The sequence below is a fragment of the Adiantum capillus-veneris genome, chromosome 2 (assembly GCF_014529385.1).
Source record: "Adiantum capillus-veneris isolate H3 chromosome 2, ASM1452938v2, whole genome shotgun sequence".
Classification (NCBI taxonomy): Eukaryota; Viridiplantae; Streptophyta; class Polypodiopsida; order Polypodiales; family Pteridaceae; genus Adiantum; species Adiantum capillus-veneris.
The window spans coordinates 160,967,673-160,975,338 of NC_140932.1; positions in this window are offsets into that span (position 1 = coordinate 160,967,673).

The window sequence follows — 7,666 nt, forward strand, 5'->3', positions numbered from 1 at the left end:
GGTCAGGATTTGCCAAGATGTCATGTATAAGGTATGAAGCCCATCGAGCTATCCATGTTCATTGTTAAAACTATGTATAAACAGATTCAACAATGGTCAAACAATGTATTCAAATAAGAGAGAGAGAGAGAGAGAGAGAGAGAGAGAGCATGCTCTTCGTCTACAGCATCTCAAGCTCTCCGTCATTTAGCCCCTAGCAGCCCATGCCGTCTGAGTTCAAGGGCTTGGGCAACCCTCATTGCCTTCATCTTTCTCCAAAACCTTGAATGCAGTGTTCCTAAAAAATGTGTCTCAGCTTAATATCGTGTTGTTTGTGCACCTTCCTATGGCAGGCCTAGTGATTTTATCACTTTTTTTCCTAAGTTGTTTCATTTCCTAAAAGCACCCTTCACTTATTCCCCTTTGATGTTTTGAAAGGCTTTTTATTTTTCAGAGATTGGAGAGACCTAATAGTTAACTCTTGGGAAAGAAAACTTAAAGCTTGTAATGCTTCAAATAAAGTAAAATATCCTTCTTGAATCCCAATTCTAATGGGAAATGTGTAAAGAATTACTATGGGACATAGTGGGTCCAAACTCGTTTTCATTAATTAATTATTTGGCGAGATTCGTTCGGACCGTAATTCTTAAATCAAATCCCTCAATTGGATCGGGTGCATGCGCGAGGTCGATTGCGATCTCTGCTCCCTGCAGCCCGTCTCCCCCTCCCTGTGGTATCGCTTGCGTCTCTTTCTCCTTCGGCTGTCCTGGGCTGCATCTAGCTGCATTGCAACAAACTCTAGCTAGCTATAGCAGACACACACACACACACACACACACACACTATGCGTGCACCGCCACCCTTCAACACCCTAGCTGCTCTGCACGAGCACAAGAGCAGGGCGACCATCGTACACGCACGCAGAGGGACAAAACTCTGCACCTTCCTGTCGGGTCCGATCTCTACCTAAGTCCATCGCTCTCGACACCAGCCTAGAATTGTGCGCATCTGCTCCACTGCACTGGACACAGCAAAACGCTGCCAGCGATGCCTTGCCAAGCACTGTATCCAGTGTGCATTCAGCCCTGCCTGCGTACCCCCTGGCTCTGTTTCTCCCTCCGCTGCTCTGCGCTCCAACAAGGTGCAGCTGCCTGCACACACTATCCGCCTTGCGTGGCCTTCCATATCTTGGGTGCCGAGCACACCAACGCGACCATCGCCCTGCAAGGAAAACTTGCAGCTCGCGACTCTCTCCTTCCCATGCACATCTCCTCACTAGCACTGCCAACCTTCAGGCGCCCGACCAACACGAGGGCTCTCTCTCTCTCTAACACCACGGCTCTCTCTCTCTCTCTCCTTCCCTCTGACACGTACCATCTCTATCCCTTTTCCCCTCAAAGAATTGCGAGCATCTTCCAAGATTCGCAATAATTTGACCTGCTGCCAAAATGGCGGCAACATACTTACTTTGTAGCTCCTCAGTTGAGTGACCTATTAATTTCTTTGGTGACCCATGATTCCAAACAAGCAATACCAGTCCAAATCTTGACGGTCTCCAAATTCTTGACATACCAGTCCAAATCTTGAAAGGCATATCAAATTATCACCTCAAAAGACAAATTGTGATTCCTTTCATCAACGTGTAGCGGTGTTGGCCTTAGACAATAACTTTTGACATTGAAAATTCCTTGTATATTGAAGTGCTACGTTGAAATATAGATAATACATTACAACAAGGACAACGCATGTTAGGGTAAAGGGGCCAATAACGGACCGGGGTCCACCAATATAAAGACAACATTGAATCGAATGGGATTTTAAAAAAAAAAGATATACGAGTGAGACTGTCGCTGCCTCCGATGGTGGTGCCATCGACAACTAAAAAAAGAAATAGATGATGGCTGGTGAAATGAAAATAAAAAGCAACAAAGGTGTTGAAAAATAAGCCTTCCCATCTCAAAATGTTGTCTGGTATAAAAATCCTCAACTAAAAAAATACAGTAAGTACAATTTTTGAAAACATCATGCTACACTCTTGTACAATATCCTCATAGGTAGGGAGAGAGGTATCCCATCACACGCACACACCCAACCTCCATGGTGCAGGCATATGGCAACTCTCTTTTTATATATATATATATATATATATATATATATATATATATATATATATATATATATATATATATCTATCATGCTAGTAACCATTCTCAAGCTAATGTAGAAGGGCAAATATCTTGTAGTGCTATGAGTTGAGCACCAAGTAGAGAAGCCACATTAAACTTAGACCTGAAGAGGTGTATATGGGCAAGTCATCCAATCTATGCTATACACTGGAAATATGCAGTTATGTGAAATATTGTTTTTACCCTAATTTGTTGGAATGTAAACTAGTTTGGTGTTGGAATTAGGAAGACATGAAAGAGCCAATGTTTTGCATGGACATATGGCAACTCAAGCAAAAAATAATACACGGATTCATATTCAATTCAATGATCATTTAGGCCCAAGCCTTCCACGATGGGGACCCAAGGAAACTAGTGTCTTGCCGTGCCTTTCCAGTACCTAATCTCTTCCTTCTACTTGAGTGTTTCAACAAATTTACTACATTTTTCAATAAACTTCCTAGTAAATCCCCCTACTTGAGCCTTCACACCGGAGAGGGAAAGAAGCCTGTTTTGTAGGTTGAGGTTTGACCACAAACCACCTTTAGACCTCATGTGGGCTTCCATTATCATTTCCCTAGCCATGACAACCCAACTCTCATCTGCAATGGCAAGGGTGTAGAAAAATTTTGCACATAAAGCCAACTCGTGAGTGATAGGTCAAGGATGCCCAACCCTCCTTTAGATATTGGTTTCGTGATACTTGCCCACTTACCCCATTGCCATGATCATCTAGTAGTCAATTTATTTTTTCCACAAAAACTCCTTGATCATCAAGAAGGAGTTCCAATTCTTCCGGGAAAGTTGTAGAAAAGGTGAGGTGAAGCTTATATACGGGATGAAGAAGGTATAAATTATCATAGCTCTACAGTGGAATGGAATTAGGATGAATTCCAACCGCTTCATTTTCTTTTTAATTTTCTCTTGGACCTAGTCAAAATAATTCTTGTGAGTAATACCTTCCCCAATGGGTAGCCCTAGGCAACAGAAGATGTTGCCTCTCTTCACAATCTCTCCAGTCCACCCTGCAGAATCAAAATTATAATCTTCCGACAAAGAGATAACTCTTGACTTTTCTATGCTGCTTTGAGATCCTGAAGCTGTGGCAAACACCTGGACAATCTCGAAGGCTTACCTGAAGGAAAAGAAGTGAGTCATCTGCGAACATCTTGGTAAGAAGTTGCTTGCCATTCTGGATTTTCAACCCTTGAATATCTCCTTTAGCAGCCGCTTGTTCAAACATAGCAATAAGAGGGTGGGTGCGAGCGGCAAACCAAAGCAGAGCTAAAGGGAACCCTTGATGAATGTCTCTCTTGACATCAAACCCAACTATTCTTGAGTTGAAAAGAAGCTGAGAGGAGCTCCCTTCCCGAAGAGTATTGACAACTTGATAGATTCATGGTATGAACCCTAGAGCCTGCAAATATTTCTTGCACAAATGACCAGGTAATCCTATCATATGCCTTATCATGGTCCATTTGTAGCAAGATACATTCCTGCTTCTTGAACTTGGTATATTCCATACCTATCATGGTCGCCAGGACGTTGTCATAAATTGATCTACCTTTAATAAACCAATGTTGGTGAGGAGAGATCATATCAGCAAGCACCAAGGACATTCTGTCAACAATGAGCTTAGCTATTAACTTGTACACCACTGTCATCATGGTGATTGGTCTCCAGTATTTGAGTTGGCAACAAGAAAATTTCTTAGGGAGGATGAGTTTAATTATTCCTTTCTTCACCCCAGGTTCTAGGGTACCTTTAGTAAAGGCTGTGTTAACCATTTGCAAGAGAGACGGACCCAGAACCTCCCAAAACTCTTGATAGAATTCAGTCGTGATCCCATCCCAACCTGGCAAATTTTGAGAGTTGTCAAACATTCTTCCAGGGTAAAGGGCCTTTCCAAGTAGTTTACTCGGGTTGAGTCAACTGGTGCTGGGGTGGCCAAGAAAATCTTCATCCTGGCTTCTCTAATTAAGGGAGAGGGGGAATCTTTATCCTGCCTTCTAATTAAGGGAGAGGGGGAATCTTTATCCTGCCTTCTAATTAAGGGAGAGGGGGAATCCTCCTTATCAATAATCTGGTTAAGATGACCTAGCATGACTTTGCCCATCTGATCAAGTTTGTTGATAAAAAATCCTTGGTTATCAATCAGGGAAGAGATGGTAGTCTACCATTTTCTTAACTTGATTGCTGTGAATAGGGTGTTTTTGTCAGCATCCTTAGTCTTGATGCACCTCTCCTTGGCTTGAATACTAAGGAGATTAGTCTCCTCCATTTACCTTTTGTGCAAGGACTGTTTGATCTTCAACCACTTAGCGTGATCTTGATCCGAGGCCTTGCCTTTCATTTTCTTCTGGCCTAGCTCTTCAAATCTAGATCTGCAATCTGAGATTGAATGGTTGTTAGCCTTTTTGAGCATTGAACCCACTCTCTTAATTGCATTTTGGATTTTTTTGCTAAATCTTTTCCATGAGTCAGTCCTTTCCTTGATGATGCTTTGGTTTATCTAGGACTTGCATACGTAGCGAAGAAGGCACCCAATCTCCATTTGAAGAGAAATAGAGCCTATCAATTTTGGAGACAGATTGGGAGGACTAAAGACTATGGTAAGTATACTCCGCATCATCCTTCCAAGGACCAGTCTTCCAAGCATCAACCAGAGCCCATTTATGTTCTAGGGAAAACCACTTCTTATGCTCCCCTCCAACAAGAATGCTTAAAGGGCCCTGTCTTCCTGTCAGGAGCAGAGACAATATTAAAATCTTGCATCAAGCAGAAATCCCCCTCTATTTGTATTTGTGAGAGGTCGTTGCATAACATCATCCTGGCATTGTTAGGGGCGTAAATGTTGATTACAGTAAGCAAGTTGTTATGGACCTTAATAGACACTGCCAACACCCTTCCAGATGAGTGCTGATAAAAACTCTAGGTTCAAGATCCCTGTGGACTCCTGTCATCACTCCACTAAAACCATCTAGAGTAGAGACGTAGAAAAAAATAATCTCCCCAAGCATTTGTTTTCTTGGCCCAAAGGGCCCAAAGGCATCAAGGTGGTGTTCCTATAGACGCTTGTAGTTAACATATTTTCTCCTCTTCATGCACTGCCACAACTTGTCTTGTTTTTCTTTCCTTCTATGCCCTTCACATTCCAAGACAACAATTGAAGTGTGGGGCTCATTGGGAGAGCGGTATGAATTCCTCCACCTCCAAATCATGCCAAATCTCCTTGTCCCTGAATCTAGGAGAATCTGGAGGATTACCTTGGGCAGTGGATTTTTTTTCTTGAAGCATGTCAAAGGGGTTGTGAAGTGGGATGAAACAAGTCCCACTTTTTAGTTGATCGGCGGGGGGGTAGAGAAGCCTTTACCTTTTGAGGCACCAATACCCTCTGGTGATCTGGCCTCTTTGGCCAGTGCCTTCACCCTTTTGACCCTTTTCAGTCCCAAGACTTGCACAACTGACAAAGTTATAACAATCAAAAACATAGGAGTAGAAGCAAGGAAAATGAAGGAATTCTCAATGAGTGGGCCTTGGGGGATTTTTTAGTGTGGAGCTCCGTTTCTTCGCAGTTTTCTCCTGTAGTTTGGTGTCCTCCTTGTCGCAAATCATAGCCTCCTTTACCTCCCCTGATCTTGTCCCTTTGCTACTCTTTAACTGTACCTCACTCCCTTCCCAAATATTCCTTGGTAGGGTTATGATTCTCACCTCCTGAACTGGTGCCTTGCACTATGGGATCGATATTTATCTTGACCTTCATGGGGAAATCCTTTGCAAAGTGCCCAAATTTGTTACACTCAAAGTAGGCCCCAAAGCACGTCCCAAAGCTGAGTGGAACGGTTATCAACCTAGCTCCAACATTGATCACCATGCTCTTTGGTGGGGTCTTTGATGCATTCCACCCTATGCACACCCGATTAAAGGATTTGCTAGACCCCTCTTGTTGGGAACACACAGGGGGTGGCTAGTTGACTAGCAAGCAATCTGACCTTAATCATAGGTACATACCAAGAGAGGATAGATGTATCCCGAGCAGCCTTGATCAAAGGTACATGACAAATAAGATGATCCCGAGCAATTATATAAGTCTAAAAATAGAAATTGACTATAGCTCAAGTCATTAGAATAACTCTTTAGACTTTAAGTATTAAGTATGGTTACCCAGTTCCAACTGAATAGCTTGGAGGTCTTGCTGGTCCACAAAGTGAGGAAAGAGCTTGACAATATAGTGATGCCTATGTGTGATTTGGAGTTTGACTGGAACGCCTGGAAGCAATCTCTTAGGGAAACCCCATCCAAAAGACATTTACCATACAATGATGCAAAAGAAGAATCGGTCTAGCCCCCTTAACAAGATATGGAGAAAACAATGACCGGAGGAAAGGTGGGAGCAAGCAATGGAGAACATCTGGAAGCCAAAGGTTTAGCAGCACGTGAAGGTATTTTTATGGAAAGTAATTTGGGGTGCTCTACCAACGGGGGTGAAGATTCAGGAAAGAGGGATTGGGTCAGATAGATGCTTGGGGTGCAGGTTGGCTACTGAAGATCTGGCCCACCTCTTCATGGATTGCCCAACTATCAAAGGCCTCACAGGGAAAATATGCAAGTGGGTCCAAAGAACATGGAAAATTGGTTTTTACAAGATTGATCTATTCGTTTGAGGGAAGAATTCAGGTGGTCCTGCCATCCTCATCAGCACTCAAATCATTAGGTACTTCTTCTTGCATAATATATGGAAAACAAGGAACCACAGTGTGTTTGAAGGAGGTCTTGAGGCGGCAAGCTTCACAAGAATTATACAAGAAAGCAAAGTGCTAATTTGGACGCTCGAGTGCAAAAAAAACTCGGAGGATTGGTCTAGGACTTGGTGTCAGTAGAGGATATGCCTAGGATGGGGGAAAATCTTGGCTATCGGTAATTAAAAGATCTCAGAAGATAATGGATCCTATGTATCAAGGATGAGGGAGGGAGGTGGTTGGGATGGCAGGCCTAATAGCCGATGTAATTATGGTCCCTGGATGGTGTCATGGCTCAACACGAGCATGATAAGACCTTGTAATTTTTTGGGTTGATTAATATAATTTACTCACAATTGTGAGTTTTGCAAAAAAAAAGAAGAAAATTTTGGGAATCCTTAGGGTGAAATTATAGCTTGCCAGAAAATGTTTAAATTTAGCAAGTCTAAATTTAGCAGGTTATGGGAGCAGCTTGACAGCACCTCCAAAAGCATTATGCCAAGGTTTTGTACATGAGGTGAAAGTTTTAAAACCCAAAGGGTGAGTTTTATTTTTGCTAAAGATTATTCTAATTTTTTAGGTCCTAAATTAGTAGGTAGGTTGTAGCCCCGCGTCAGCTTCATAAGCCTCCAAGGTTTGTGCAAAGGTCTCATACCTGACCTAATTAATAAAAGAGTAAGTTTACGGTTTTTATTAAATGAAAGGGAAAAGATAAAGAATAAGGTTAGATCACCCATTCTTCATTTACTAACTTAAGTTGACTCTAGTTTTTGTTTACTAAGC